At 34.9% G+C, this 26,416-nt stretch overlaps 1 protein-coding gene across 1 annotated transcript in view; it reads right to left on the minus strand.

Annotated features, from left to right (window-relative positions):
* The window catches only part of Csnk1g1 (casein kinase 1 gamma 1), a 149,468-nt gene that overhangs the window by 122,498 nt on the left and 554 nt on the right, over positions 1 to 26,416 (minus strand). The gene's annotated exons all lie outside the window — the stretch shown is intronic.

Below are 26,416 nucleotides of genomic sequence, written 5' to 3' on the forward strand. Positions count from 1 at the left end.
CCCAAGCCTCTGGGATTACGGGCCTGTGCCACCATGCCTGGCATAGGAAGACTTTTTTATTAAAGGTTAGTTTCCCATATTACTGGAAAGTAATTTGGTTGAAAACTTAACTGCTATTGTTAGATTACATTATGCCAAAGGTTCTGAAATTATAACCTACCCCCTCTTTTCCTTACTTACTCTTTCCTTCTTTGACCCCTTCCAAAGTTCCTCTCTAAATGCAAGCCTATAATCCCAGCTTCTCAGGAGGCTGAGGAAGGAGGACTGTAAGTTTAAAATCAGCCTGGGCAACCTAACAAGACCCTGTATCAAAATAAAATTTTTTAAAAAGTGCGTGGGAATGTAGTTCTATTATAGAATGCTTGCCTAGCATATGTGAGGCCCTGAGTTCAATCCCCAATATTACAAAACAGAAGGAAAAGTTCCTTCCTAAAAGGTTTCTTTTACCAAATAACTATAAGAAAGCATTACTTTCCAGTCTTTGCAACCCTTTTCTAAGATAGTTAAACTGTCTCAATATCCTTAATTATAAAAACTAGGTACACTTATGTACAAATAAAAAGTAAAGAATGGAAAATAAAAATAATTTATGTGTGAGGGTAGTGAAATTCTCATTTTTCCTTTGATTTCTAATTATTTATATTACTTATGCATTAAAATGAATACCACCATCATTTTAAACTGGCTGATTTCCCTTTTCCACCTTTGGTTGAAAATTAATCATATAAATATGCAACTTAACTGTACCCTTAGTCATTCTATCAGGTAATTGTTTCAGGATGTTGGTAAATTTTTACAGCAGCCAAACTTAAGAAATAGTCATTGTAAAGTCTGTTATGCTATAGTTTTCATTTCAAAGCTATAGACTTCAGAGAGTCTATAAGCTACTCTTTGTGGCTATCAGAAATCACCCAGAAGTATACTTTATGATAAAAACCAGTGCAGCTCCAATATTATAATATGTCATCAAAGGGAATCAGGATGAAATCAGTAAAAAAAAAAAATGACTATTATTTCAATGCACATCCTCTACAGAAAAGGAAGTTAGAATGGTTTCACAAGCTCAAGGGTGGGGGAAAAATACTAACTCACAGAAAGCTTACAGAAAGGTTCAAACGGTAAAGCCAGGGCAACAGTAATCTAGGGAAATAGTAACCTTTCACTCTGCCTCAAATTCTTTATTGGTAAAATAAGAATGTGACCACTAGAGAAAAAACAAATCTGATCTGAGATGTAGGGCTATCCACAGAATTCTTTCCTCTCATCCCTGTTCTTCTTGTAAACAGCTAAAAGGCAACATGTAGGAAAGAGGAGCTAAGTAAATAAGTAAAACTAGTTAGATAAGACACCCAGCCAGGCATGGTGGTGTATACCTGTAATTCCAGTGACTTAGGAAGCTGAAGCAGGAGGATCACAAATTCGAGGCCAGGCTCAGCAACTTAGTGAGACCCTGTTTCATAATAAAAAATAAAAAGGCTAGGGATATAGCTTAGTTGGTAAAGTATCCCTGGGTTAAATCCCCAGTACTAAAATGAAAACAAAAAGACCCATAATCCATATAAGGACCTATCCTCATATCCTCGGAAAGGGCCAAGGAGTTTCTCCTGTTATTCCTATGCCTACACACTAAACACCATACTGAAAAGAACTCGAATTTTACTCTGGCTTGTTTTTAATACTAAAGCAGACAGAATCAAAATTTTCTCCTTTTCTTTCTATAACTCCATATTGAATTCACAAGAACCTATTAAATACTTCTGGATCTATGTACAGTTAACTAAAGGTAATAAGGAAAACAATCCAAAAGATTAAAGATGAATAAACAGCCTGCCTTTGGTTGTCAATCCAGATCACAAGAATCATTAGATAAAGTCTATGACTCACAAACAACATCTCAAATGAAAATCCAGTGAAAAACTAAAACAAAAAAAGTTTGAGAAAAGAAGGGAATAGCCTCTTTCAATGGCCTTGGGGGTGTCACTAACTCTATTCAATACCATCACACAAAAAGTAAGAGGTGTAGGTGTTGGTTTGTGGCCGAGTAGTAGAGCACACAGGCACAAGGCCTTGGATTCAATTCTTTGCATCAAAACCAGAAAACAAACAAAAAAAGGTGGTTGGAGGTATAGAAGATATGTATGTAAGTTTCACTTTGAGATCTTAAAAGAACTGAGCAAAAGGGTGTTTCTTCTTTAAAGCAAAGAAAGGTATGACAAGAAAAGAAATGGTTAGTGCACCACAAAGAAGAAAAAGAAACCACAAAAACTCCAAGACACATATTTTATTTAGCTTTGCCTTGTGAAACAATTAAGATTAACCCTCCTCCAGTAAGCTTGTTCAGAAGTCACATACTGAAGGAAAAAACCTAACGTACCTATAGGATTCCCATGAACCTTAGCCAAATTTACTGATCAAGACACTGTAGTAGAATTCATATACTTTTATAAATTTGGCTGCATCGAAGTACATGTCTAAACCAATGCTTTATAATTCTAGAACAGGAAAAATGCTATTACTGAGATTGAACCCAGGGGCAGTTTACCACTGAACTACATCCTCAGATTTTTTTTTTTTTTTTTTAAAGACAGGGTCTTACTAAAATTTTGATCCTCTAGCCTCAGCTTCTCAAGTCACTAGGATTACAGGTATGCTCTACCATGCCCAGCTACCTTTTTCCTTTTATACCCCTTGCTGATAATTACACATCATTTTAGCATTAGCTACATAAAATATCTTCACTATTAAAGGCTAAAGGATATGTCTGACAAGTACAAAGTGCCTAGGGAAAATGGGATGTGATAAAAATAGAAAATACAAACATTTGATGGGCACAGTGGCACACACCTGTAATTCTGGCAACTCAGGAAATTGAAACAAAAGGACCATGAATACAAGGCCAGCCTGAGAAATTCAGGAAGACCCTATTTCAAAATAAAGACTAAAAAGGGCCAGAAATGCAGCTCAGTGGTTAAGTACCCTGGGTTCAATCTCTAGTACCACAAAACAGCAGCAGCAGCAAAACTTCCATTTAATTATTATTCCAAGAGTAAAAGTATTTTGTTTTTGTTGCTTATTGTGCTGAGGATCAAACACAGAATCTCACATATACAAAACATGTGCTCTACCACTGAGCTATATCTCCAGTGCAGTATAAGCATACTGATCTTCAAATCTTGTTTTCTCTTCCTGAATATCATTACCACATAACCTTTCTACTTTTTCCATTAGTTTTTTTTTTTTTTTTTTTTTCCTGGTACTGTGGATTGAATCCAGAGGAACTTAACCACTGAACCACATCCCCAGCCCATTTTTTGTATTTTATTTAGAGACAGGGTCTTGCTGAATTGCTTAGGGCCTCACGGAGTTGCTGAGGCTAGCTTTGAACTTGGGATCCTTCCGCTTCAGCCTCCCAAGCTTCTGGAATGGCCTACGCCATTGTGCCCGGCCATAATTAGCTTTTCTCTTGTCCCATCTTTAAATTTACCCATACTTCTACTAACCACCATTCATCTAACCAAATTTTGTAAAAGTATATACATATATATGCCAAAATGTATCTATGCATTGAAATAAATATTTTTACTTTTAATAATTCCTCATTAGTTTGCTCATTAGAAAATTATGTCTAAAATAGACGAATTTCCTAGAAAATAAATTTTATCCTTTTAACCACTAAAACTGTTTAAGGTATACTATTATATGCTGAATCCAGAAGGTACTACAAAAATAATTTAATTACCAGAAGCCAAACTTTGTGGCATGTGGCCTATAGTTCTGCACTCAGGAGCTAAGGCAGGAGGATCATTCATTTCCAGGGCTGGGAATTAGCTCAATTGGTAGAATGCTTGTCTCACATGCACAAGGCCCTGGGTTCAATCCCCAGCACCACAAAATAAATAAATAGAAAGATAGATAGATAGATAGAATAAAATGAAATAAAAATTCAAAAAGCCATTTTAACTAACATTCGAAGCCAAGTGAATGAAATCAGAAAAGAAAATTAGACATATAAATATTACAAAGAAAGAAATAAGAAGTTTGAGGATTTTCTCATCTATGAATTTTTAGGTAGCCAAATGTATGATTTTTACACAAATTTAACATTTTTGGAGGAACCACTATGTTGTTATGGAAAAAATAATGCCCTCAAACCTTGATGGAGTATGTAATGGCCAAATGTTCCATACTAAAACCTACCCTTCTAAATTTCAACACTATACTTTTTTTTTGGTATCAAAAGTTACTTCATGCTGTTGTTGGTATATTCAGTTCTAGTGCACATTCCTTACCTATTTTGTAATCTGTACTCTTTAGTTTACCATGAGCTATAACAAAATCTTTTTTTTTTTTAAAGAGAGAGAGAGAGAATTCTTTAATATTTATTTTTCAGTTTTCGGTGGACACAACATCTTTGTATGTAGTGCTGAGGATCAAACCCGGGCCGCATGCATGCCAGGCGAGCACGCTACCGCTTGAGCCACATCCCCAGCCCCTATATCAAAATCTTTAAGTAAAGTTATATAAAGATCAAGTAACTATGTCCCTAGAAGTTTCAAAAGTACACCCTTGAGAAAAGTGCATGCAAGTTTTAGGGCTCAAATTTTTAGAACACATTTCCTAACCTACATGCTAGTTCTCATCAAAACATATGTAAGAAATTTCTGGTGAAATAAAACTATAAGAGCTGAATAAAGATCAGTCACTTTATTTCATTTCATAATTAGGGTAAGTAGAGCAGATCCAGGGGGTAGTCAACAAGATATGTGACCTATGTATCAAAAATTATCACTCCTCTTTCATTCAAACCAGAGAATGCCTTAGAAAGGAAAGACTATTTTAAAGATCAGCATCTCTGTGTGTGTGTGTGTGTGTGTGTGTGTGTGTGTGTGTGTGTGTATAGAGGGGGGGGCGGTGGGAGAGATACTGGGGATTGAACCCAGTGGCACTTAACCACTGAACCACATCCCCAGCCCTTTTCTTTCTTTCTTTCTTTTTTTTTTTTTTTTTTTTGAGACTGGGCCTTGCTAAGTTGATGAGGTTGGCCTTGAACTTAGAATCCTCCTGCCTCAGCGTCTAGAGATGCTGGGGTTACAGGCGTGTACCACCAAGTGTAATCAAATACTATCTTTCTTAACTTAGAAACTGTAGTCAATTAAAAACATTAAAGAAAAGGAAAAACAAATACTGGTTTATGTGTTCAAATACAAGCGACAAACCAAGTTAACAAAACAATTTCTGATTATGAGTCCTTTGGTATACTTCTAATACAAATAAATAGGAAGAGTTTATAATTGACACTGTCAAATAAAATGCCTCTAAAACAATTACTACATTGTTTTAGGTTAGCCACTGACTCTATGAAGCTGATTCCAGCAATAATTTGCTTAGCAAACCATCTTCTTCATAGTTATTCAGACACAGATGGAGATCATTTTAGTAGCTGTAACCTGAAAACCTGCAGAACTAAGTAACATTTGCATTGCATCAAACCTCCAGGTGAGCTTGTCAACAGGATCCATTCCACCAAATCTTACATATGTAGTGATGCAAACAAGAAAAAGTAGGTCCTTTGCGATTTTCATCACCATCTAATATTTCAGAAATTAGTATAATATTGATACAAATCAAACTGTATTAACTGATTTTTATATATAAATTTTATTCAATTTTACTTTTCAGTTACCAAATATTTAAGAAATCCAAAGGTTGTACAACACTAGTACATTATACATGTGAAGTACATGTTAAAAATGTAAAAGAAAAACATTTTTCATATACAGAGCTGGCAAAAATGAAACAAAATCACGACATTAAATACTATCCAAGTCCAGTGTCATGCCTTGCTGAGAGGATCATACCTCTCTGGAACACTTTCTGACAAACTGTTCATTTATTGAATCCTAAGACAAAAATAATTTCATGCATTAAACCCTAAGGAAATAAGTTTCCTAAGGAAATAATTTTTTAAAATAACATAAAAAGATGATGTTTACCTCAGGACTTTTAACATCAAAAAATTTTTAAGTAATCCAAAAACCAAAAGAGGCATAATTAAATAATTTATGTGTTATAAACATTAACCATCTAATTACATGGAATAATTTTTTTTTTTTAAAGAGAGAGTGAGAGAGGAGGGAGAGAGAGAATTTTTTTTAATATTTATTTTTTAGTTCTCGGCGGACCAACATCTTTGTTGGTATGTGGTGCTGAGGACCGAACCCGGGCCGCACGCATGCCAGGCGAGCGTGCTACCGCTTGAGCCACATCCCCAGCCCAGGAATAATTTTTTTTTAATTTTTTTTTTTTTAGTTGTAGAAGAACACCCAATATCTTTATTTATTTTTATGTGGCGCTAAGGATTGAACCCAGTGCCTCACACATGCAAGGCAAGCACTTTACCACTGAGCTACAGCCCCAGCCCCAGAATATGTTCTCAATGCTAAGTAGAGAAGGATATTAAAACTATAATCTGGGGGGCTGGGATTGTGGCTCAGCAGTAGAGCGCTTGCCTAGCATGGGCAGGACCCGGGTTCAATCCTCAGCACCACATAAAAATAAAGGCATTGTGTTATGTCCATCTACACCTAAAAAATAAATATTAAAAACAAACTATAATCTGGGCTGGGATTGTGGCTCAGTGGTAGAGTGCTTGCCTAGCACATGTGAGACACTGGTTCCTCAGCACCACATAAAAATAAATAAATAAACTAAAGGTATTGTGTCCATCTACAAAAATTTTTTTAAAAAAAACTATATAATCTGAATTTTATTAAAAACTTTTATATATAATATTATCATTAAACAAATTAGAAAATTTTAACTGCTTTTTACTTTCTAGAAGTTACTCCATGTGGTTTTCTTTCATTGTAACTTTTTACATTGTTCAAATTTTGTACAGTGGCCACATATGAAATTATCATCTTGTTTACATCTTCAAAATAGTGTCAAAATACTGAGGTGCTGCTTAAAAAAAAAAGTATTTGAAGAAAGAAAATAGATGGCATATATTTTATAACATGAATATAACTTTTAAGTAATCATATATAAAGAAACAAAATGTTAAAAAATAAATACCAAACTCTTAAATTTCTCAATGAAATCAAATGGAAACCCTTTGTTGTGGGAGACCAACTTTGCACTTGACTAAGTCACAGTCCCCGGGCTGGGTGCTGAGGCGCTCAGTCACAGAAATGTGGCAGAGCTTTCCCCACCCTTCTAAACCCTTTGTAATAAATTTATAACTGAAACTTTTTAAATAATTATCTTATCTCTGAGCTTACAATTATAGAAAGTCTTATTAATATTTAGATTAAAAATGATATTTGCAGGGCTGGGGTTGTGGCTCAGTGGTAGAGTGCTTGCCTAGTACATATGAGGTACCGGGTTCAAATCCTTAGCACCACGTAAAATAAAAACAAATAAAAATAAAAAATTATTTTAACAAAACTATTTAAAAAAAGACTTTTGCAAGAGTCAGTGAAACCCAAGAGTTTAATAAAAACTACCACCACAAAAACAAGTAATTACTAGTTTGAAATACATATTATGTCAAAGTTTGTGATGTTATCTTCTATACCTTATAATATTACAATTAAGTTGCATAAATTAGAGTGTTATAAAATAATCATATATGTTATAGTTATATATGCTATGGTTCCTGATAATTATTTCAAGATCTACAGTAACCCACTTCTAGGAAAAGGTATTTAATTACCTTAAAACCAAAACCTAGTTATCTTTTATTAGGCATACCAGTAATATTCTCGTCAAATAGAGATCTGAACTCTCCTCTGGTCACTTTAGTCAAAGCTAAATTTAAATTCTCCACTTCTGGGGCTGGGGATGTGGCTCAAGCGGTAGCGTGCTCGCCTGGTATGTGTGCGGCCCGGGTTCGATCCTCAGCACCACATACCAACAAAGATGTTGTGTCCGCCGAGAACTAAAAAATAAATATTAAAAATTCTCTCTCTCTCTCCTCTCTCACTCTCTTTAAAAAAAAAAAAAAAAAAAAAAAAAAAAAAAAAGATTTCATTTGGAGAGGAGTGCATCCTGGAGATTTAACCCAGAGGGGCTACATCCCCACCTTTAAAAAAAAATTTAAAAATTAAAAAAAAATAAATTCTCCACTTCTGTACTTTTTCATCCTGAACATAGGAATCAAAATAAGTCATAAGAATTAAGTGGAGTCAATGTTTACTTCCCTCTAAGTAAAAAAATTCTTGATGATTCTAACCAACTCAACACTTTAATATATTTTAGTATGAAAAGAAAGCCAGTGAACTGAGCCTGATAGCACATGTCTGTAATCTCAGCAACTCAAGAGGCTGAGGCAGGAGGAGGATCAGTTCAAGGCTAGTCTCAGCAACTTAGTGAGACCCTCTTTCAAAATAAAAAATGAAAAAGGCTGGGGATGTAGCTCAGGGGTTAAATGCCTTTGGGTACAATCCCTAATACAAAAAAAAAAAAAAAAAAAGAAAGAAAGAAAGAAAGAAAATGCAAGAAATCCATGGTTGAACAGGGAAGAATGTTCCACAGAGAGGGAATGAATGTTAAGAACTAGACTAAGAAATAAAAATTCTGAATTCTAAACATAGGTAAGACAGTGACTCAAGTCAACATTTCTTATCACAACCTTCTCATAAATTGGTATCACCATTCACATAAAGTTATAAAATATTTGAAAAAAATAATTAAAACTAAAAATTTTTTTTACCAAGGAAATAAATTCATTGTCCTAACCTGGTCCACACATAGATAAATCCCAATGGCCCTGAAATCAGTAGTGGTAGTGTGGCAACTTAGATTTAAAGTATGTTTAGTAAGTGGGAGGTGGTATTTTAATACCAAGCATGTAACCTTAGTTTAATCATAGCTGAGTGCATAAAGAGGTTTTATGCTGTCAGTACTGTCCTAACAACAGGAAGTTAAAATTTCAAGGAGGAAAAGTCTTGCCTATGAAATGATGAAAAGTTCAAGATCAAAAGGTAAATGCTGACTATATAAAAACAGTAAAAAATGGATATTCCTTATGAAATATAATTTATGTTTAATCATTCTACTTAGCTCCTACTTTTTAGCCCACAAGGCTTAGAGAGAATTGTAAATGGCCTGGCTAAAAACCACAGGAATATTCAAGCACAGAACCAAAACTGGAAGAGTATTTTCATCTTCAAGATTTTTGTTCTTTAGTTTTTCATTTATCCTTTTCTGTGTTTTTGTTTGTCAAACACTAAGTTTAAAGCAAATGGAACAGACTTCAGTGACTATACTCAACAAAGAATACAGACTTTATTAAAATGGTTTAGAGAAATACGCTGAACAAAAAAATAAACAACATCCCATTCTAAGCAACAACAATAATTTGGAGAGGGAGATATCTGATTTCTAAAGTTGCCACATTATAATATTCAAAATGTCCATTCTTCAACAAAAAAATTCAAGAAATTCAAACAAGAAAGTAATGCTTATTTTTTGGGGTGTGTGTGTGTGTGTGTGTGTGTGTGTGTGTGGTGTGCTGGGGATTGAACCTAGAACCTAGTGCATGCAAGGCAAGCACTCTACCAACTGAGCTATATCCCCAGCCCGTTGCTCATTCATAAGAAAAAAATTCTTAGAAACTGACCTTGGGGACACTCAGGCAAAGAACTTAACTAGGCAAAGATTAAAATCAACTATATTAAATGTGTTCAAATAACTAAAATAAACCATGGGAAAAGGATTAAAGAAAAAAAATGATATCACACCAAATAGAGAATATCAATAGGAGGAATTACAAGAGGACTCAAAAAGTATTGGAGCTAAAATGCATAATAAATAAAAAGCTAACATGGGTTTTACAGCAGATCTGAGCATGAAGAACAAACCTAAAAATAGGCAAATTAAGATTATACACTCGAAGAGCAGACTAAGAAAAGAATAAAAATGAACAGGCCTGAAGAACCTGTAGGACACCATCAGGTGTACCATCATATATATAATGGAAATCTCAGAAGGACAAGAGAGGGATGAATGGGATGAAAATGTTTAGAAATAAAGGCTGAGAACGTCTTAATTTTGATGATAAACATGAATACACATCTAAGTATCTCAACTAACTTCAAAAGCATAAACTGAAAGGGATCAGCACCAAAACACACTACAAATTATCAAAACTAAGAGTCATGAAAGAAGCAAAGTAACTCATCACCTACAAGGGATCCTCTGTAAGATTAAAAGCATCTAGAACCACCAGAATCCATCGAGGCCAGAAGGCAGTTGAATGACACATTTTAAATACTGAAAGAAAAATTATCAATCAAGAATTCTATATCCAGAAAATCTTTCCTTCAAAATGAAAAAAAAATTAAGACATTCACAGATAAAAGCTGAGGGCATCTGGCACAAGTAGAGCTGCCCTACAAGAAATTTAAAAGGGAGTTCCTTGGGCTGAAACAAAAGGACAATAGACAGTAACTCAAAGTCATAAAAATTAAAAAAGTAAAAAATAAAGATATCTGCATAGGTATATATAGAAGCCAGTACTAAGCCACTATAAGATGTGCCTATAGTCCCAGCACTCTGGAGGATAAAGTTGGAGGATTACTTGAATGCAGGAGTTCAAGAGTTTGAGGCCAGCGTGGGCAATATAGCAAGACCCCATATCTCACAAAGAGAAGGAAAACGAGGAGAAAGAGGAAGAAGAAAGGAAGGGGAAGAGAATAAAACAGGAAGAGGGGAGGAAGAAGAGGAAGGAGAGCTGCTGCCAGTATTGTTACATTATTGGCTTATAATGTCTGGTTTTGGGGGGGGTTTTTTGGTTGTTGTTATATGATTTAAAACAAATGCATAAAACAATTATAAATCTATGTTAATGGGAACACAACATATAAATATGTCACTTCTGACAGTAACTGACAAGTGGAAAGTGAAGTTGTTTAGGAGCAAATTTTTTTTTGTTTGGGGGGAGTGTTGGGGATTGAACTCAGGGGCACTCGACCACTGCACCAAATCTCCAGCCCTATTTTGTATTTTCTTTAGAGATAGGGTCTCACTAAATTGCTAAGCATTTTGCTTTTGCTGAGGCAATCTCTGAATTCACGATCCTTCTGCCTCAGCCTCCCAAGATGTTGGGATTATAGGTGTGTGCCAAGGAGCCCAGCAGGAGCAAACTTTTATATATTACTTAAACTAAGTTAATATTAGTTCACCCCTGATTGATAGAAAGATGAGATGTTAATTGTAATTCCAAGGATAACACTAAGAAGAAAAAAAAACCCAAAAAATAGACAAATGAGAAGGGACTAAAATAGTACACTAGGAAAAACAGTCGCAAAAAGAGGCAGTGATGGAGGAACTGAGAAACTAAAAGACACAAAACACAAATAGCTAAAATGGCAGATGTACTCCCTTGGAAGTTATTTAAATGTACATGGATTAAATTCTTCAATTAAAAAGACAGAGATTGGTAGAAGAGATTTATTTTAAAGTCTACTAAATGTTTAGGACTCAATTTACACACAGACCAGTAGAACCAGTACACTGAAAACCAGCAAAAGCTGCTGAAAGAAATTAAAGAGGACCTAAGTAAACAGAAAGAATTCTATATTCATATATTGAAAGACCTTCTTTTTTTTTGCATTGTTAAGATGACGATACTGGGGCTGTGATTGTGGCTCAGGGGTAGAGCACTCGCCTAGCATGCGCATGGCCCTGGGTTCAATCCTCAGCACCACATAAAAATAAATGAATGGAATGGAGGTGTTATGTCCAACTACAACGAAAAAATATATATATTAAAAAAAAAGATGACGATACTATTCAAACTGATGTACAAATTCAAAGCAATCCCTGCCGAGATCCCAATGGACTTTCTTTATAGAAATTGAAAAGCTCTTCTCAGAAGTCTTCATAACTGGTCCACATGGGAAGGAGATTGAAGTCACCATTAGCATTCTCATAACAAGAAAAAACTGACAAACAAGACCTCTTCTCAAATCTATCAGAAAAATGAGGTCACAGGGCAAACTACTATCCCTCATAAACTGGCGAGAGAGAGAGATACAGAGAAGCATAACTTATCAGAAACAAAAAGACCAGGTGTAGAAGCTCTCGACTAGAGACATTTATTTTTACCCTAGAAGAAGAGAGGATGAAATAAACCCCAATGATAATAATAATAAAAAGTGGAATAAAAGCACCAAACTACAATTCTGTATCCAGAGAAATGATCCTTCAAAAGTGAAGAAGAAATATTTTCTCAAACAAAAATTGATAGAATTTAACACCAGAAAATCTGCCTAACAAGAAATGTCAAAAGTTTCTCTTCAGAGGGAAAGATAACATGAGCAAAAATTCAGGATCTACATAAAGGATGAGCATTACAGAAGACAGAAATGAAAGTAAGATGAACTCCTCAATTTTTCTTATTCCTAATTGATAACTATTGGTTCAAAATAACAGCAACATGTATTAGGTGATTAGAGATTATGATAAGTTAAATGAATCACAGAAATATTATAAGGAATAGGAGGAAGGAACTGGGAATTCTGTTACAAAGTATGAAGTAGTACAGTAAAGTGGACTCAGATGGTTGTAATCGTATACTGCAACCCATATTATATGCAATTATAACTTTAAAAATTCAGATGCAACTTCAAAGAATATCAAAAAACTGAAATGGTCTTCAAAAGTTGATTTCAAAATTACTACAAAGCTACAGTAATTGATATTGTGTTACATAAATATCAAATGAACAGAATTGAGAATTCAGAAGAAAACCCATACATTTATGATTAAATGATTTTCAACAGGGTATCAGGACCATTCAGCAGAGCCAAGCAAGAGGAAAAAAAATTGCAAGTTTAATTAGTAAGCAACTTAGTGAGACCCTGACTCATAATAAAAAAAATAAAAAAGGGTGAGGATGTAGCTCAGTGGTAAAGCTGTGTTCAATCCCCAGGATGGGGAAAAGAATAATTTATAATCTATTAACAAATACTAAAGAAACAACTGGAAACCTAAATGCAAAAGCAAAAACAAAACAAAAAACTTTATACTATGAACCAAAATGAACTTAAAATGGATAAAAGACCTAAATATAAGTAGCTAAAAGTATAACATTCACAGAAGTTGTAATAATGGCCAAAAGATATATGAAAACATGGTCAACATCACTAGTAATAAGGGAAATGCAGATCAAAATGGAGATACCACTTCACACCTATGAGGAGATAAAATGAAAATTCCACAAAAGGGGGTAGAGATATGGCTTAGTGGTAGAGCATGTGTGAAGCTCTGTTTTAATCCCCAGCACTACAAAACAAAAACAAAAACACCTTCACAAAATAAATGCTGGCAAGAATATGATAAAACTGGAACCCTTATGTACGACAGGAATGGAAAATGGTATTGGAATTCCTCAAAAAATTAATTAATTATTACTATATAATCCGGTATTTCCATTTCTGAGTATATATACTCAAAAGAAATAAAATTAGAAACTTGAAAAAGTATGTATATATGCAGAGTTTGAGTTGGCAAAGATTAAAACTTTCTGAAGATTGACGGAAGTGATAGATGCACAAAAATGTGAATGTACTTAATGCCATAGAACTGTACACTTAAAATGGTTAAGATTGACTGGAACTGTAGCTCAGTGGTATAGTGTTTTCCTAGTGAGGAAAAAAAATAGATTAAAATGGCAAATTTGGGCTGGGGTTGTAGCTCAGGGGTAGAGAGCTTGCCTCACACGCATCAGGCCCTGGGTTCAAAGCTCAGTACCACATAAAAATCAATATATAAAAATAAAGATATTGTGTCCATCTACAACTAAAAAAAATTAAAATATAAATAAATAAAATGGCAAATTTTAAGTAGGTGTGGTATTAAATGCCTGTAATCCCAACTACTCAGGAGACTGAAACAGAAGGACTGCAAGTTTGAGATCAGTTTCTGCAATTTAGCAAGACCCTGTCTCTAAATAAAAAAGCAAAAGCACTGGAAGTGTAGGCAGCGGAATACTTGTCTAATATATCAATCCCCAATACCCCCCTCAAAAAAAAAAAAAATAGAGAGAATAGAATCTTTGTATATGCTGATAGAATATAAAATGGAATAGTTGTAGTCACTGTAGAAAACATTTTGGTGATTCCTTAAAAAGTATAAATGCAGGCTGTAAGGCTAGGGTTGTGGCTCAGTAGTATGGTGCTTCCCTTCCATGCCTGAGGCACCAGGTTCCATCCTTAGCACCACATTAAAAATAAATAAATAAATGGATAAAACAAAGATATTGTCCATCTACAACTAAAAAAAAAAAAAAATTTTTTTTAAAGGCAGGCTTTAGTCTGTAGCTCATGGTAGCACACTTGCCTAGAACAAGTAAAGCCCTGAGTTTGATCTTCAGTACTGAAGTAAAATGCAGAATTAACTTATGACACAGCAATTCTATTCTTAGGTACATATAAGAATTAAGAAGAGAGTAACTAAAATACTGAATTCCTACATTATTCACAGATTATATCATCAAGTTTGCATTTCATTACATATTGAATTGTTTTACTCTCTACCTTTTGTTTCTCACTCAACCTTGTTCAGTGAAGGTAGAGACCTTGTCTTTAATTTCTATATTCCTATAGTACTAGTATGGTGATGGATACATAGTAGCAACTCTGAGATTACTTTTTCATTGAAAATTCAAACAGAAGTCATAGCTTTAAAATACTTCTAATCTGTCCAAATCAGGAAACTGTATTTCCTCCTGTTTTAATGCTTTCCTGCAACATACTTATTTTGTCACCCATTCTTCTCCAATAAATAAACTGAAAAGAAAAACACTAATGTGTGAAAATGCCAGCATCACATAAGAACAGATAAATGGCTTCACAAGTTGCTTCCTTAGAGCAAATGGCCTTTTCTAAATCCATTGAAGACTGTTTCAAAACAGTTAAAGAGAATCAAAGCACACATATTTAAAGATGCTAAAGCTCTGAATAGATGTATGATTTGTTTTCTCAACAGATGTGTATCCTTCAAGCCCTGAATTCACCAGATGCATACTAAATTAATCTGTACTTTTAGTTTTTACATAACACTTCACTTTAGTTTTATAAATACACCATCACATGAAAGCAGAATTCCATTGTTGCTTTATGCATTAAATATTAATAGATTATCTCTACTGTACAAAAAAATACATTAGGATTCATTTTAATGCAGCCAAATGTGTGCTTGACAAAATATAGGCTATAATAACTTCACTATTATTTTTGAATTGGCCAATTTCTATCTAGAATGTGAAACATAACAAATGTGCTGATAACTAAAAATTCAGTGGCACCTAGTACCTGAAAGAAATACACACTAACTCATTCAATACTTAAGATACGTGGATTAAGCCAGATAATTGAATTCTAAGAAATATCATAGTCCACTCAAATTTTCTTGGAAAACTGATTTCCCAAAAAAACTATAATTTCTTCATTAACTAAAATGAAATAGTGTAGCCATATCAGAAATTAACTAGTTATACAATCTTGAGCAAGTCACTTAGCCTCTGCACTTACTATATTTATAGCTGTAAAATAAAAGGGACTATCTAGACCATCTCCATGTTTTCTTTTAGCTTTAACTTTCTTTTAGCTTTATAACTTCATAATCTATGAAACAAAAACACAAGCATTAATCAGATGGATCACATTAAAGACAAAGTGAGCTTGCATACTGATGATCTAGAGATCACTTATCTCTGGAGAATCTAAGTGTTTTCACACAGATAGTTCCTTGAATCTGTTATTATTTAACTAAGTGGAAAATCCCGACAAAACCCACCAAACAGGGAATTTGAACCATTCTTACATCATATCCTAGATGACCAAAATATTTAGACAGTACAATATCAATTAAGGTTAAAATGCTTTGAAGAGTAAGTAGTATCAGAGTATAAGACATATAAAACCAAAACTGATAAAGGATTCTAACAAAAAGTTGTTCTTAGACTATGTGAGAAAGAATGTCTCAAGACAGCACTCTATTACTGTAGAATGGAGATTCCCAGCCCAAGTCAGATTCGGAGAAAATCAAGCAACTATGCCACTATGTGGTACCTTCCTATGCAGTCTTTTATCAGCTCAATCTTCTGCAGAGTCTTCAACAAGTATAATACATAAATTCTGGGCTGCCTGCAACAAACTTATTTTGTCACCCTTAAAGAGAATCAAAGCACACAATATTTAAAGATGCTAAAGCTCTGAACAGATGTATATCTGAAACCCTGAACAATAAAATGTAAGTGGCAAAGGCTGTGACTTCATGACAATTAAAAAATTCTGTGGCTCAAGTGGTAGCGCGCTCGCCTGGCACGCATGCGGTCTGGGTTCGATCCTCAACACCACATACAAAAAGATGTTGTGTCCACCGAAACTAAAAAATAAATATTAAAAAAACTCTCTCTCTCTCTCAAAAAAAATAATTAAAAAATTCTGAAGTAAGGTCTCCTATCAAGCCCCCTTACCACCTGCACCTTTCTTATAGCTGGTATTACAACTGGCTTATACTTTCTAGTCCTCTATATATCAAAGAATTAAGAACTTGTCAATTAACACCTAACGACCAACCTACTGTAAAGTAAAATCAGACTCTGAACAATGCCACTAATGACATCCAAGAATGTCAGGAAAATCTCATTTTACAGCATTCCCCCTCCCCAGCTTAGAGTAGAATCCCCAGTACCAATCCCACAAAACCATTTCATTCATTTTATCTTCTTTCAAGAAATACTAATTTTTTAATATTTATTTTTTAGTTGGACACAATATATTTATTTATTTTTATGTGGTGCTGAGGATCAAATCCAGGACTAGGTGAGTGTTCTACCGCTGAGCCACAGCCCCAGCTCTAAGAAATATTAAATTTTAAAAATAAAGTATTATAAAATAATTGATCAAGAGCTAAGGATGTACCTCAATGATAGTGTCTGTGCTTTTCATATACAAGGCCTTGGGTTTGATACACAGCACCAGCTTAAAAATAAAAATCCTGGCTGGGAGTATAGTTCAAAGAGATCTCATGTTGAGCATAACCTAGACCCTGGATTCAATCCCCAGCAATACAAAAAATTACATAAACAAATGCAAGATCTAAGAATAAAAGCAGATCTTATACCTTTCTCAAAAAATAACTCAAAACTAATCACAGACATAAATGTAAAATGCAAAACTATAAAATTTCTCAAAGATAACATGGGAGAAAATCTTGGGCATGGAAATAAATTGTTAGGTCAACAACAAAAGCACTATCCATGAAAGAAAAACTGGAATATATTTAAAAACTTGGAATATATTAAAATTTAAAACTTTTGACAATAACTGTAATAGAAGGGAGATCAGTAGAGTAGAGCAAACAGATCTTTAGAGGAAGGAAAGAAGGGATGGGGTAGGAACTGGGGAATGAGACTGATCAAACTATGTTACATGCATGTATTAATAGGACATAATGAACCACACTATGATATAGAATTACAATGCACCAATTTTAAAAAGAGTGCAACTTAGGATATACTGTATTAAAAAGTTAAAAACTTTATATTATAAAAGACATTGTCAAGGGACCGGGTTGTGGCTAGTGGTAGAGTGCATACCTAGCATGTGCGAGGCACTAAGTTCAATTCTCAGCACCACATATAAGTAAATGAATAAAATAAAGATCCATCAACATCTTAAAAAAATTTTTTTTAAAAAGACATTGTTAAGATGAGAGACAAGACACAGACTGGAAGAAAATATATGGGAGGGCTGGGGATGTGGCTCAAGCGGTAGGGCGCTCGCCTGGCATGCGTGCGGCCCGGGTTCAATCCTCAGCACCACATACCAACAAAGATGTTGTGTCCGCCGAGAACTAAAAACAAATAAATATTAAAAAAAAAAATTCTCTCTCTCTCTCTCTCTCCTCTCTCTCCTCTCTCATTCTCTTTTAAAAAAAAAGAAAATATATGGGAAAAAAAATATCTGACAGAGGATTTCTATCCAACATAGAATTACACAAAACAGTAAAAAAAAAAAAAATCTATTTTAAAATGGGCAATTGATATGAATAGACACATCACCAAAAAAGATACATGGAGGGTAAATAAGCATGTGTAAAGATGCCCAACATAATATATCAATAGGCAGTCACAAATAAAAAGAACAATGAGGGCTGTAGGTATAGCTCGAGGTAGAACATTGCTTAGCATGTTCAAGGCCCTGGGTTCAATCCCTAGCAACACAAAAAATGACAACAACAACCCACCACTACACACCTATAGATAATAAGTAAAATACAGAAAAAAAAGTGACAATACCAAATGCTGGTATGGATGTGGAGCCAAAGGATTCTCAATGGAATGCTGTCAACTTAGTGAGATTCTGTCATAAAATTTTTAAAAATTAATAAAAGGGCTAGTCATACTGCTCGATGACAAAGCACCCTTGTGTTCAATCTTCAGTACCATAAAACAAACAAGCAAATACGCTATCAAATCACAAAACATGAAAGAACCATATATATATATATACACACACACACACACACATCATATATATATTACTAAGTAAAAGCAATGAAATCAGTCTTAAAAAGCTATATATTATATAATAACCATATGACATGTTGGAAAAAGGCAGAACTATAGAGACAGATTCAGCCAGAAAAGGAGAGATTAAACAGGTAAAGTACATGGGATTTTTAGAACAGTTACATTATTCTGTAAGAAACTATAAAGATGGATATATGTCATTAGGCATTTGTCAAAACCACAAAATTATATAATACAGTGTAAACCCTAAATTAAAATTAAAGACTACAATTAACAATAATGTATCAACATCTGACCCAGCTATCCCACCCCTCAGTTTATACCCAAAGGACTTAAAATCAGCATACTACAGTAATGCAGTTATGTCGCTGTTTATAGCAGCACAATTCACAATAGCTAAACTATAGAACCAACCTATGAGTCCTTTAATAGACGAATGGATAAATAAAACATGGTATATATATTCAATTGAATATTATTCAGCTTTAAAGAAGAATGAAATTATAGCATTTGCCAGTAAATGGTTGGCACTGGAAAATATCATGCTAAGTGAAATAAGCCAATCCCAAAAAATCAAAGGCCGAATGTTTTCTCTAATATGTGGATGCTAATTCTCAATAAGGCAAGGGAGGGGGAATCTAGAGAACAATAATGTTATCTTAGATTAGGTAGAGGGAAGTGAAGGGAGGGAAGGGGAGGGGAGGGGATGTGTAAATAGGAAAGACAGAACAAAACAGACATTATTACTTTATGTATATATGTGACTGCATGACCAATGATTCTACAACATGTACACTCAGAAAAATGAGAAACTGTATCCAATCTATGTATGACATACCAAAGTGCATAAATGCATTCTACTGTCATGTATAACTAATTAAAACAATCTTTAAAAAAAGAATGTATCAATACCAGCTCATTAATTGTAATAAAATTACCACATTAATGCAGGATACTAATAAAAGAGGAAACTGTTGGGGAAAGGAGAGCATATGAAACTCCATGTACTATCTGCTCAATTATTCTGTAAATCTAAAACCAACTTTTTTAAAAAATATTTATTTTTTAGAAGTAGTTAGACACAATACCTTTATTTGTTTATTTTTATGTGGTATTGATGATCAAACTCAGGGCCTAGCAAGTGCTAGATGAGCACTCTACTGCTGAGCCACAACCCCAGCCTTAAAACTAATCTTATTAAAAAAAAATTATTTAAAAAAAAAATCTTGGGCTGCGGTTCTGGCTCAGCGGTGGAGTGCTCGCCTAGCGAGTGCAAGGCCCTGGGTTCAATTCTCAGCACCATATAAAAATAAGTAAACAAAATAAAGGTATTGAGTCCAACTACAACTGAAGGATAAATATTAAAAAAAAAAAAAACTTATTAGGGCTGGGGCTGTAGCTCAGTGGTAGAGCACTTGCCTTGCACATGTGAATGGGTTTGATCCTCAGCACCACACAAAAATAAAGAAAGATATTGTGTCCAACTACAACTAAAAAAAATTTTTTTTAAATCTTATTAAAAAAAACAGCTAGGAAGGTAGCTTAGTGGCAGAGTGTGTGCTTACCATAGGAAAGGCCCTGGATTCAATCTCCAGCACCAAAAATAAAATAAAATAAAATAGAAACAACCATAATAAGATGTACATAATCTCAAAGAGTAGATACTGTCACTGTAGACTACAAAAATTTTATTTAGTGAAAAAATTTAAATCTCCTCGCCATTTTCCTAGCAACTGGCTATTCCTCTGCTCACTGGCATCTGCATCAGAGAGTGATCTCTAGGAAATGGAGGAGACATCCAGCTGGGAAGCTATTTGACCACAGCTGTGGTTAGTAATTTATCAGAAGGGTTAAAATAAAATATGATGATTATCATGGATACTCAAGCACCAATAAATTTATAGTCAACAAGGAATATTTGCATCATTTATTAAAGTCAACAAGGAATATTTTGAAACTTATCAAGAGGGATGTAAAATATGTATGATATTTTCATTCCGAGGCCCAAACATTCTCAATGACCCCTTTTCTAGGCTAAGTAACGAGTTAGAAGGTGTAAAGCAAAAGAAATCAATGTGGCTCTAATGCTATTATTCCTGGAAAATTCATGCAGCATTTTGATGGAGACAGCAACACTTGGAGCACTCTGTCTTACCCAGAACCAGAGAGGTGCTGCATCAAGGCTTCTATGGTGAGAAAGGCAATGGCTACTTTTGCACCCAGCTTCTCTGACCTTGGTAAAAAACAAGAGAATATCCCTTCTCCAATTATGTCCATATCTCATTGTGATAAGTGAGAGATCATTAATTTGGGGGCTGGGAATGTAGCTCAGTGGCAGAGCACTTGCCTAGCATGTGCAAAGCATTGGGTTTGATTCCTAGAACCACAAAAACAACAAACAATAAATAGCATCCCTGGCAAACCAGCCTCCATCATAATTACGGGACCTACTTGAAGATTTTGGGTGAGGGCAGACTACAACGGTGTAGGGACAGTCCATCTGTCTTCCTACCTCACCAGAACATGCCTGCTGCAGACAAAGCATGACTCTTCTATCCAGATGGCTCTCTCTTCACTCCATTTCTGCAAAACCAGACTAATACGACTATATTTTCTCAAAGATGTCTGAGTCTTTCTGGTCGACGTTAAGTGCCAACTACTACAATCTTAGCAAGTTATGGTCTTTTCCAGTTCAGTAAATCCAATAGCCCATCTTCAGAATTTATTAAGATATTAAGATCCAAATTTCTCCAAGACACACACACACACACACACACACACACACACACACACCCTGAAAAATGGCAAAATGTAGCATTTTATTTACATGTGCATAAAAACAAAGCAACGTGCATACAGGTAAGGCGCAAAACCCACTATCAGAAGGTTAAATTCAAGTGGGCTTATATTCAATAAAAAATCCTCAGTAGATGCTTTTCTTCTAGTTTTAAGATGTCAATAAAGCCTTATTATAATACCATCATATCCAATTTGTTTTAGCAACTTCTACCAACAAGTAGACTATTATAAGCACTACTGACAAAAAAAAGTTTAAAATGTGAATGGTAATTAAAGGTATAAGAAGCTATGTAATATTCAGAGTTTGAGATAATCACCTTTAACCAATGCCTGACATTATCCTGTGTAATTTAATATAAAAATGCAAGTTCTTTAGTTACATGTTCACTGTTAGTTCAAAACTATATAGTTCAAAACTACTGGGTTTTTTTTTCTGAAAAATAATTTGATGAATTCAAAGCCTTTTATAAAACATGGAAGGGGTGGGGAGAGAAGGAATCTGAAACAGATGGCATCTAATTTTTTTTTCAGAGTCCATCTTGAACACAATCCCAATAATGTAAAAATCCAATTTAGCTCTCTAAGTAAGTAATCTATAAAACCACAAAATGGTAATTCTGAAGTAAATTCTTTCTTTTTTTAATCCTGTCTTCTCAAAGATTCTATATTAGGCAGAAATGAGTATAGACAAGTTAGAAGTTAAAAAGAGAAAAACTATCATTTCGTAAATTTGAAAGTTTTCAGGAAAAATCTACTTCTAATATAAAGCCATTAAAACAGTTTCTAAAAAAATCAGCAATATTAAAATCTAGTTATCATATCAGTTTTTTCCTGATACACAAATGATTTAACTTTATTAGAAATTAAATAAGAGAACTGTGCTTTAAAATACAAATAAGCTCTGGAAGAGCAATCATTTGATTTGTGTGAAGAGAAAGCAGTATCTGGATTTTTTTTTTTTTTAACGTGCTGTGCCCACAGTAACTCTCTTTCACCCCTGATTTGGCAGCACCCAAAATAAACTTAAAAAAAAATCAACTAAACTTTTTTCATTATATGATTCTAGTCTATAGTATAAATGTTTATATATAATATATATATATACACACTGTATATGTATATACATGTTTTTATTTTTTCATTTTTTTTAAGAGAGAGACAGAGAACTTTATTTTTTTTTAAAGAGAGAATGAGAGAGAGGAGAGAGAGAGAATTTTTTTTTAATATTTATTTTTTAGTTCTCGGAGGACACAACATCTTTGTTTGTATGTGGTGCTGAGGATCGAACCCAGGCCGCACGCATGCCAGACGAGCGCGCTACCGCCTGAGCCACATTCCCAGCCCGAGAACTTTATTTTTTTTTGAGAGAGAGAGAGAGAGAATTTTTAATATTTATTTTTTAGTTCTGGGCGGACACAACATCTTTGTTTGTATGTGGTGCTGAGGATCGAACCCGGGCCGCACGCATGCCAGGCGAGCGCGCTACTGCTTGAGCCACATCCCCAGCCCTATACATGTTTTTATATACATAGGTGATATATGTGTGTGTGTATTTGGGTATACACACACACACACACACACACACACACACACACACGCGCGCGCGCCTCTTACCTAAATCTTTTACAGATCATCCAAGAGATAGAAACCAAGGTTAAGGTTTAGTCATTTTTAGATTTCCTGACAAGCAAATTCCATCACAGACAACTGCAAAGACCCTTGGAATCATCAGTCACATACTTGTCATGGAGAAAAGTATCATCCCTAACAGTCTCTAGTCATTACATACAATTTAGATAGAACAATTTGCTGTAACAGCTAGATCATTTCATAAAAATGAATGGATTATTAAAGTTTTATAAGAAGATGTGGGGGGGGGAATGGCAGCTTCTGATAACTTTATCAAAGCAAGATAATCTTACCTTAAGATTCAAAAATGATGAAAAATAATGATCCAAGAAAAGAGCAAAAAGCTTAGATATATACAAAAGGCTGGATCCTTAGAAGAGCCATTTTAAAAGTTGAATAACTGTAGCAAAACAATTTCAACTTCGTTTAAAAGAAAAATATAGGGGCTGGGGCTGGGGCTGGGGCTCAGTGGTACAGCGCTTGCCAAGCATGTGCAAGGCACTGGGTTCGAACCTCAGCACCACATAAAAATAAATTAAAAAGTTATTGTGTCCAACTACAACTAAAAAATATATATTAAAAAAAAAGATAGGGCTGAGGGTTTAGCTCAGTGGTAGAGCGCTGGCCTAGCATGTGTGAGGCCCTAGGTTTGATCCTCAGCACCACATATAAATAAATAAAATAAAGGAATTGTGTCCAACTACACCTAAAAAATATTTAAAAAAAAAAACCTCAACACTTTTTTTTAGACAAGAGTCTCTTTAAATGAAACCCATCACAAATTTATCATATCTTTAAAAAAAAGAAAAAAGAAAACACTGGAAAAATATATTTAAAAATGACTAAATTCACACAAAACTTAAAAACCTCTCTGAAAAGTTAAATTACAAACTTTGTACCAACTTTTCAGAAAAAAAAAAAAAAAAAAAAAAACTATTTTTCCTACTAGGGACTGAAACCAGGCATGCTTTACCACTGAGCCACATCCCTAGCCCTTTTTATGTTTTATTTTGAGACGGGGGTCTTGCTAAGTTGCTGAGGCTGACTTTGAACTTTCCAACCTCCTACCTCAGCCTCCCCAGCCAATGGGGTTACAGGCATGTGCTCCCACCCCCAACACTTTTTTTTTTTTACTAGAGTCTCCTTAAATTGAAGCAGCTGTCCTTTAATTTGCCATCCTCCTTGCCTCAGCCTATCATGTTGCTGATATTACAGGTGTGCACCACCACACAAGACCTAAAGTAAGTTATTTCTATTCCTTTATATTCCTTTGAGTATAAAGTACATGTACAATTTTTAAAATTACTTACTACAAGATCAAAAAAAACATCTTAGCTGGGTGCAGAAGAGTAAGCCTGTAATCCCAGCAGCTCAGAAGCCTGAGGCAGGATGATCTCGAGTTCAAAGTCAGCCTCAGCAGGGGCTGGGGTTGTGGCTCAGTGGTAGAGCACTTGCCTAGCATGTGTGAGGCCTTGGGTTCCATCCTCAGCACCACATAAAGATAAATAAATAAAGGTATTGTGTCCAACTACAACTGGAAAATATTAAAAAAAAAAAAAAAAAACAAAGCCTCAGCAATGGGTGAGAGGCTAATCTACTCTGTGAGACCCTGTCTCTAAAATACAAAAAAAATATAGGACTGGCAATGTGGCTCAGTGGTTGAGTGCCCCTGGCTTCAATCCCTAATAACAAACAAGCAAAAAATGTTAGCTGAAAATCTTGAGATCTAATAGGTCACATGTAACTATGATTTTAGATCCATAAAGCCAACAAATATAAAGACCACACACTTCTTGATTTCCATGTTCTAATGAGAAATGACTTAAAGGTGGAAATTTATTCCATATCCATTTATTTTACAGATTAGTTATAAGAATTCTTTAGTTTTGCCAATACTTTAGTCTAAATCAGAGTCAAGCTATTCATGTTGATTTTAATCTTAAAATTACTACTACTTTCTATTTTTATGCTCCAATTTTAATTCTCTTTAAAGAAATATGATGTGAATTATAATTACATACAGAGACTGGGGATGTAGCTCAGTGGTACAGTGCTTGCCTGTATGTGCAAGGCCCTAAGTTCATTGCTCAACAAGGCAAGAGGAGGCTGTAATTTAAATGTACTATCCCCCTTGTAATACTGGTAAGAATTGTACTCATTTTATTTATTTAAAAAAAAGGGGGGGCTGGGGAGGTGGCTCAAGCGGTAGCGCGCTCGCCTGGCATGCCTGCGGCCCGGGTTCGATCCTCAGCACCACATACAAAGATGTTGTGTCCGCCGAAAACTAAAAATAAATAAATAAATAAATAAATATTTAAAAAATTCTCTCTCTCTAAAAAATTAAATAAATAAATAAATAAATAAATAAATAAATAAATAGCAGGCTGGGGAGATAGCTCAGTGGTAAAGCACCTGCCTAGCATGCAGGAGGCCCTGAGTTCAATCCCCATCACCATATAAAAAACAACAACAATAAAAAATGACGTTAAAAAAAAAACCTGCGGACTGGGATTCTAGCTCAGTGATAAAGTGTTTGCCTCACACGTGTGAGGCGCTGGGTTCGATCCTCAGCACCACATAAAAATAAACAAGTAAATAAAATAAGGATATTATGTTCATCTACAACTAAAACATATTTAAAAAGAAAAGAAAAACCTGAGGATTTGCCAAGGTCAACAATTAGCAAGCAGCAGAGTGTGGGTTCAATCCCAGATTTATTAACCTCAAAGCCAATACTTCCACTTGACCACAATTATCTCCTTAAAAGATTAACACAGCTCAACAGCAGAGAATCTAGTCTCACCGAAAGTTCACGTGTCTATTCTGAGACATGCATCACTAAACTACCTACAATTCAGGTAATGAAACAGAAATGAAAAGGATCTTTCTGCTTCATTTAAACTAGGGCAGGTTTACTGACAGGTAAGAAAGAGATTGGACAAGGCTTGCCTCAACATGTCTTTCCTAGACCTCTATATCCATACCGTTTTCCCAGTCTTCTTGTTTTTTGTCTCCGCCCCCCTCCCCACCCCCGCCGCCAGGCACGTACATCTACTATACAAGGCAATGTCCGAGTATGGGTGCTGGGTGCTTTTCAGAATCGCACTTTTTAAAGAAAATTTGTACCAGATATGTATCTAGCTGGAAGTCTTTCCAAACATCTGAAGTGTCATTTAGGGGCAACAAACCCAGTTCCACCCTCTTTCTTCTACACCGTGATGCTTGCCCACTTGGGGGACACTGATCCTGTAGGACGCTGAGGCAAGGGAACAGTAAAGGAAGGAGCGGGGGAAGCGCACGGAAGTTGGGTGGAGGGAGGTCTCATTACCCACTCTTCTGCCCCAGCTCTACCAAGGGCGGCTCCACTGTGCTGAGCAGAATCAGAACCCCCACAACCCCTGAAACCTCGCTGTCTCAGAGGGATGGGTAGGAGAATCCGGT

The sequence above is a fragment of the Urocitellus parryii genome, chromosome 6, assembly GCF_045843805.1.
Source record: "Urocitellus parryii isolate mUroPar1 chromosome 6, mUroPar1.hap1, whole genome shotgun sequence".
NCBI lineage: Eukaryota > Metazoa > Chordata > Mammalia > Rodentia > Sciuridae > Urocitellus > Urocitellus parryii.